The 8,899-nt window shown below is 28.6% G+C and overlaps 1 long non-coding RNA gene across 1 annotated transcript; it reads right to left on the bottom strand.

Moving 5' to 3' along the window:
* Nucleotides 1–299: 299 nt before the first annotated feature.
* LOC118575019 lies at nucleotides 300–6,186 on the bottom strand. The gene is made up of 3 exons (XR_004943837.1): nucleotides 2,823–6,186; nucleotides 1,923–2,010; nucleotides 300–1,290 (listed from the first exon to the last, which is right to left on the bottom strand). It is a non-coding gene; the product is annotated as an uncharacterized LOC118575019 (long non-coding RNA).
* Nucleotides 6,187–8,899: the final 2,713 nt, after the last annotated feature.

Raw genomic sequence — 8,899 nt, 5'->3', positions numbered from 1 at the left:
ACAGGTAAGACATTATAAATCACCAGTAATTAACAAGTTAATAAGAGAAAGCAAACAGGCATGCAGCAAAATTATGACAGTATTCTATATGCTAGATTTTAAGAACAGTCAGTATAATTCAATGTAAATAATTTTATTATTTAATATTCTAGAATATCAATTATCAGCAAAAGAAATAGAAAAATCTCTGATGAAAAATTAGGGAGACAACACAGCAAAGTATGATATGAACATAAACATGCTTGCAAAAGAAAAAAATCAAGACTCCAAAGATATGAGAGAACATGATTGTATTTCAATGAATAAGTTATGTACAAGCTAGTATTAAAACAAAATAAATAGAAAACACATAGTATTTCAATTGACACACAAATGGGTTTATAAATAAGTAACAGATACTCAGCATGGAAACTCAAACAGAACAGCAAATAGAAATAAATAGCATGATGATTCAATAATATTAAATAAATAGTTTATAATAGTACATTATCAGTAATTACAAGTGTACTATAAACTAAAGTGTTTGTAATTTTAATAATTTATTAACTAATAATATTCAAATCCACGAATTCATACTAGGGCATTGACTAAACTGTAGATTTGTTATAATTTGCCATGATACATGAAAAAGCAATACAAATTACTCTGAACTCTCTGTAAGCTTCATATTTCCATATAAACATAATTAGTACATAGAAAATGTAAAGCTATTATTTCGACTCATGTAAGTAAGATGCATTTACAAATATGTATGAAACAACACTCCAAAATATACCAGAGAATTTCACAAACTTTGGTTAACACTGTATGTTAAAATTAGGATGAATGTAATATAAAGCTTCATACAACACTGTTCTAAGTTAGCTTATGGTCCATTTCAATAATCTCACCACAAAGGCAGCTGAGGCGAAGTAAGTTCAAATGTCAGACTGTGCTACACAGTTAAACCATTTGAAAAGGAAATTTATAATCAGTTCTAATTTACTTCAAATCAGCTTCAAGATTAAGATGAAGTCATTATCATGAGAAGCACTTCATACTTATGAAAACACTGTGATGAAGCCAATGTCAGTTCCATCATATCCATGTGGTTGTGTCTCCATTTCTTGAGTTAGTCCAACAAAATCAATGAAAGTCTTTAAATATTTTTAAAATATTTTCTTCAAAGACATTTCAGTCTCCATCCAATTAGCTGGGTTCAATTTTAATGATCAATAAGACTAGTCACACAGACACCTGAGATCTTTTTACCATTATGAAGTTTGTAGAAACAATGATTTTGGTGATCACCTAAAAGCACAAAGGAAAAAATTCAGAACCATTAGTTATATCAAAGTACATCTTATTTTATTTTGATATAAAAAACAGGTATTTCTTATTCTTAAACCACAAATAATAGTACTGAGCATGTCAGTTTTCTGTATTAGAGTTTATTTAATTTTCATTGTCCTTGATACTTTGATAAATACACTTTCAAATAAGCATATATGAACCTATTTTCTCCATTCATTATCCCTATCAGAATTCCTTTGATTTCTGACTATGTGGTCACTAATGTGACCATCAGCATCATGCTCTCCCCACCATTGTAGAATGTTCACTGTACTGTGAGGCCAGACATAAAGCACTGACTATAATTCCTATAACTGCATAAAACAGGCATGAGGGTGCACATCTCTAGTCCTGGTACAAAGGAATCATAAGTAGATGTCCATGCTCAGCTAGATAGAGTTTGAAACCATCTCAAAGATTTATAAAAAAGTTAATTCAAAGCTGCACTTGCAACTTACTCATAGTGTGCTTAGTTTTGTATATGGGAGCCACAGATTCCATACCAATCACTGGGAAAAAAATTGTTTAATTCAGAAAATTCAAATACATAAAAACAAACCTAAGTTAATAAAATTGAAATCATTTTTTACCTATATTTTGCAGTTCACTTTAGTAAATTTTTGTAGACTCCATAAGTTGCTATCATGGTAGGTTTAATGAGTCTGTCATCATAATGACCTGGAAAAAAAGCATGTTGTTTATGAAGCAAGTATTAGGAGCATTATTCTGTTCTCAGGGCCAAAACTCATATCTAATAGCAATTTTAAATATTTTAATCCAGTTCCCACTTGTTATGTGTTGGAGCAGCAAGAGTCCATAGGCATCAGATACACAATGATGAGTAATATGTGTTTGCGTGCTACAAATATAATTGAAGTCCTGCGGAAATATAGTTCATGGTCTCAACAAGCTTTGACTCCAGCATGTTATTTTTATTTTTAGTTCATGTGTATGTGCCTGTATGGATATATGCATGTGATGGCAGATGCCTGATTCAGAGATATTTTAGATTCCCTAGGCTCTGGAGTTACAGACACAGATAGCTGCTGGGGACAGAGCTCCAGTCTGAAAGAATGGTAAGTGCTTTTAACAGTTGAGCCATCTCTCTACCACTCTCAATTTCTATTTAAATGGTATCACTAAAGTTCTCCTAGTAATTTTTGTAGGATTTATGCATCCCTAAAGCATAACAAACATATACAATGAAGGAATAATATATTCTTCATGTATATAAAAATTACATAGAATGACTGCAAAGGTAGTTTAGTGGTTCATCATGTACTTTACCATGCTTCAGACCCTGGGTTATATTCCAAGAACAAAAATGTAATACTAAAACTTACAATTTATCCCAAATGTGACATACCAAAAACTTTCTATACACATTAGGATACCATGGCATTATAAAAGTTTTCTCTTTAAAACATTTTTTATTTAATACATTTCACTCATAGGTTCATCACTCAAGATATAATCAGTTTAATACTCACGTGAATTTTCATCTTCTTTTTATCATTGGATAATGCAATACTCATTGTTGACACATAAGGTGCTGGAGTGTCTAAAATTCTTCACAAAAATGTTCAAAAACCATTCATAAGGGCTGCTAGGAATAGAAAGTTGGATATGGCAACCCAGCACTCCCATGATGTTGACAAAGGTACAGCCATAAATTGTCTCTTTCTTGTTGTTTAGCTGCTTATTTGCAAAGGCCCTCATAAAATACAAAGGCAGATAGAAGAGGTCTTATTACTTTCTATTTTGGAGTGTTAAAACTTTAATGTTCTTCCTGAACATGTTTTCTGTTTGTATAAATTGTTCATTCGTTCTAGATGTTCTCATGTAGCAATTTCCAAGCATGAATATACTAAATCACTTGAACAAATCTTCAATCATTACTGTAAAATAACATACATTGTAATATAGAAGTATTAACTGTCAGACTGATATTACCTATGTGTAATTAACATTTTCTTAATTACCAACTTTAATTGGAAGAACTAAAATATATCTACATGTAGGTAAATTGTACTTTTCTTCAATTAAAATTCAACAAACATACATTTCTACAGAGAAAGGATATTATAAGCATTAAATTACATTCACTTTAAGCTACAATCCTTATGATCTGTTCATTGACAGATCTGGCATTTTGCTATTTTTATATTCAACAATTAAATTTTTCAGAGTAAGAAATGATAAAAATCTTAGAGGCCAACTCCAAAATTTCAAAAAAAAATTACAGTCTTGTAATTCCTGGTTCTGTAGGGAGGTATTCAGGTTTTTTTCTTTCATATCTTCTGACAAAGGGTCTTATGATCCAAGGCTGGCCTCAAACTGGGTATGTAGCCGAGTATAATCTTGGCAGGTGCGGGTATAAGTGTTCCTCATCATGCCCAACTCCATAATGTACAATGCCTTTAATGTCATATAGGCTAATTTTTCTTACAATACATTAGAGAGAACACTAGATGTTTACCTTTAATAATCCTAGAAAAAAATATACAAAATTTAAACAAGTTTTAACATTTTATATACTAAAGATGTATAAATACATGGATAAATAAAGATGTGTAAACACATAAATAAACAAAGATATAGGCTCTTCGTTAACACAAAATGTGTCTAGCAATAGCATTGAGATTGCCAAATCATCTGAATTAGAACTAGAATGTTAATTTTATGATTTGTAAAGTGGGTATACTAATGTATAAACACACAAAAGACAAATATTAAGTAGTTTATATACTACTATAAAATAAGATGTTATGATTTTAAGATAATTGTAGATATAAATAAGCAAATGTGCCTAGATTAAATAGGCAAGAAAACATTTTGTTCAATTAAATTAATTTTTTTTTACTGTTCATCTTTCTTCTAGAAGATAAAAAGTATCTAATTCTTTTCTTTAATTTTTCTCCAAGTAAAAATAAGACCTAGCTTATTCTTCTCTCAATGAGGAACAACTTAGAAATATTTTTATACTGAGTAGTACTGATCTATTGCATTGAAAAAAACATTTGCTGGAATAATTTTAATGCTAGTTTACAATGAAATATTCACAGCTTATATTTTGTTAAGAATGTATATCTACAAAATGGATTTTTCAAATGGAAATATTTACCAGTTATTTACAACTTGTCTTGAATGCTGTCATGCAATGTAAATATATATAAATATTAATGCATAGAGGTAGAAGTAACTCTAAGAGTTTTTTCCTATAATGACTAGCAAGGTATATTTATATAATGGCCTATCATTAATACAACCACACAATTATAATTTGCATTCTTAATTGTACAATAAAAACCTTACTTATCCTATGGTTAATGAAGATTTTTCTTGAGATATGTAGCCAAAGTTAAATTTAAATATTCTTAAAAAAAAAAAAAGAACTCACTCCCCTAACAAATAATGAACACAAAAGTGGAAAAAACCTCAAATTTAAAGATTTCATTCCCAGAAATTTAGTGGATGCAATGACAGTTTACAATGATGTATTTACAAAATTATACCCTGTGACACTCTGTACATCTAGAAAGACTAGATGTTAAAATTTTGTATTTGACTATTTACAAAGTTGTCTTGAATATTGTCATGCAACAAGGAAACACATACAAAACTTTGCAGTGTTCCAAGAGGTAGTACAAAATCTTCATGAAAGTTTACGAGAAAAGTAGAAGAGGTGCATCAGTAGGCTCATTATTGCTCAAGAAGCCAACTGAATTACCTGCCATGTCAGTTTTTGATGTGCAACTCACATGTAATGGTCAACTGTCCTACTATGAGAAGAGAGTAAATGCATAGTGTTTATATCTTTCTCCTCTATCATTCAAACAATTATGAAAACTGTGAGCTCCATGATCCCCTCTATAAGCTATCAGTTTATCATATTAATTATAATATGCAATAGTATTTACAATATATTTATAAGCTTATAATTTCTAAGTCTCAGTATTTCTAGAATTACCACTTGTTTGATATGAAAAATAGCTTATTACTTACAAAGTTAATTTTTGACATGTGTCAGATAAATACAGAACTATGCAATTCTGAAATATCTAGATCATTTAGAGAAATAAATTGTATCACAAATCTCAGTGACCAGAAAAATAAAATGAAGGTACATGCCTTTTATATGGCATACACTTTACAAAAAACAGTAACATTTTTATATGCTTATATTTGAGTTATACACCTAATTTAGTAGCTAAAAAGACTGTATTGACACCATGGTATAATATACACACATAATATTTTTTATATTATATATATATATTAAAAGAGGCCTTTGTTAACACTATGTTCAGGTAATTCAACTTTAACTATCATACCAACACAATGAATCCTACATAATGATAAATATTTTAACAACAAAAATAATTTATTCTTTTCCTATATTCTATACATTTAAAATCTGAAGTAGTATAAGCCAAATGTTTTAAATACAGCTTTCCATAAACACAAAAATTATTTATTATCATTATTATACTCATGAAGGTTTTAAATAATGTAACTACATACATTTGAAACATTATACAGTTTTAAAACATTTTCACACAAAGCATTTACTCTAAATTTTAAATGTAAAATATATTCACAAAATGTAATCAGAAATTATGTACATAGGCAAAAGTAGTTGAATATATATAAAGTGGTTCAAATAAACCTCATACAGATTAAATACAAAATAGAGATTTATAGTTCTAGTGTTAAGACTGATTAAATCTTATTATTAACACCATGTATATATGGGAGTTGGTGTAGGAATTTCAGACAGTCTATACAAACTCAGTCTATTATTTCTGTGATAGTCAAACACTGCCAGGTAACATTTAAAAAATGAATAGACACAAGTAGTGTTAGTGAGTAGAAGTATTCCGTGAGCAAATAAATGTTAATAAGTGAGTAAATAAGTACAATGGGGTGCCAATAAAATAAATATGTAAATAAATAAAGATGAATAATCCAGGAAGCCTATAAACAAAATAAATAATTAATAAATAAACAATATGTTGAGACAATAAATAAATATAAATTGATATAGATAATCTGGCAAGACAATAAATAAATTACTGAATAAGGAATAAGTATCCTGGTGAGCAAATAAATGTTAGAAAGCAAGTATTATGGTCAGCCAATACATAAATAAATACATACATACATACCAAAACAAATGAACAAAGAGCAAATGAATGGATAGAAGGCTAGATAGACAGAGATAGATAGATAGATAGATAGATAGATAGATAGATAGATAGATAGATTAGATAATCCAGGGGTGGTTACAAATTAAATAAAATTGGGGAGCCAATATAATTGAATCAATCAATCAATCAATCAATGATTATAATCTGGTGAGATAATAAAAAATTAATAAAATAAATAAATAGATGGATAAATAAATAAGTTAGTGAGTAGATAAGTATTCTGTTGAGCAAATAAATGTAAGTAAGAAAGTAAGTGTGATGGCAGGACAATCAATCAATCAATCAATCAATAAATAGGTAGATAGATAAATAAATAATCTGGCCTGCCAATAAATGAATGAATGAATGCATAAATAAATGAGTAAGTAAATGAGTAAATAAATGGTGCATCAACCAAATAAATAAATAATCCTACTGGAAAAATAAATAAAGTGAGTATGTGAGTAAAGCGGCAAACAAATAAATGTTAATATGTAAGTAAGTAGGATGGCAGGCCAATAAATAAATAAATATATGTAGGTAGGTAGGTAGGTAGGTAATCTGGCATGCTAATAAATAAAAAATAAATACATACATACATATATAAATAAGCCAGTGTGCCAATAAATAAAATAATAATCCTGCACAGCAATAAATAAATATATTATTGAGTAAGTAAGTAAGTATTCCACCAATCCGATAAATATTGGTAAGTAGGTACTATGTTAAGGCAAATAATGAAGAAATAAATGAATGAATCAATGAATGATTCAATCAATCAATAATAAATCTGGTTGGGCAATAAATAAGTAAGTATATAATAAATGAATAAATCTGGCAAGAAAATAAATAAATAAATTTGTAAGTGAGTAATCAGGCAAGCAAATAAATGTTAGTAAGTATTATAGTTAGCCAATAAATAAATAAATAAGTACGTACTCTGGTGAGACAATAAATGTTAATATGTAAGTATGATGGTAGGCCGATAGATAGATAGATAGATAGATAGATAGATAGATAGATAGATAGATAGTTATTCCATAAAGCCTATTAATTGATCAATCAATCTTTAATCCAGCAATACTATAAAGAGATAAATAAATAAATGAGTAAATGAAAAATCCGGCGAGGCAATAAATAAATATATTAGTGAGTAAGTAAGTAATCATTCTGGTGAGCAAATGAATGTTAAGAATTAGGCTGGATTAAAAGTTTGCACAATATACATTATTTAGAACTGTTACAATTCTCACAAATTTTTAAACAGAGGGAATGGGATCAAATCTTATGATGTAGCTTACTTTACTGACAATCACTGATTCAGTTACTAAAACCATGACAGATAAATGGAAGCATGGAAGATTCACGGACAGAAATCTGTTGTTTGTTGAATGTAACTGACTAAATTTATAAATCCAAAGTATGATACAGCATTTCCAATTTAAAAAATAAAATGTTTGCCTTTATTTAGCAATTCACAAGTCACAATGAACAACTGGAAAAACATTGCTGGATCATACTACGTGACAAAGAAAGTTTTAATCTTGTATTTCAGCAACTACTGTTTTATCTAAGTATAGACATACCCATTGAGTTAATTTGCATATAATACTGCATGTACATACATGTAATATAGGACAATCATACTTTAAAGACTAAAAATTTAAAACAGCAAAAAATTATACATTTATATCATGTAAGAAAATGCTGTAAATGATGTTATTTATATGGATGTGATAGATACAAATGTTTAAGAATATGTACTATGTCTTTGAAATGATATGAGGACTAATATCGTATGTTCACTAGATTTTTCTTCAGACAACTTTCCTATCATAAAGGCCAAATATTCCTTGGCATCAGATTCATCCACAAAATATATCTAATAATTTCTCATTGGGGTAAAGCTATGTGAAATGTATCATATACATTGAGGTCACCTCTCTTAAATGGTACCCCCTTATCTACTGAAACCTTTTTAACTTAGCATAAAAAGTCTAAACGTTCCTAAAGGTGCAATAAAATAATTCTAGTAATTTAATAATTTTTTCTATCACTTCTTTATAAGATTAAATTAACATGTTACATTAGTCTATCATATGTAGGTCAATGTAAAAGAGTATTCAATCCTAGATATAGAGTGACATTTTTCTGAATTCCATCAGGACAAAGAAATTTGTTAAGCAAAGGAACATAAGATTCTGACAAACATAACCATTACTACCATATAAGTAAGTACTCATTGAAAGGATAACCACAATAACCCAATAAAAGATTGTACTCTATACTATAGAAATTCAACATTTCATTTCTTCTATATTTTAACAAACACTATGATTTTCTATCAAGAAAAGGACATAATAATATTTGAATGACTT

Source organism: Onychomys torridus, unplaced genomic scaffold (genome assembly GCF_903995425.1).
Source record: "Onychomys torridus unplaced genomic scaffold, mOncTor1.1, whole genome shotgun sequence".
NCBI lineage: Eukaryota > Metazoa > Chordata > Mammalia > Rodentia > Cricetidae > Onychomys > Onychomys torridus.
Note: the sequence above shows the minus strand (reverse complement) of the source record. Positions and strands in the feature narration are given on the sequence as shown.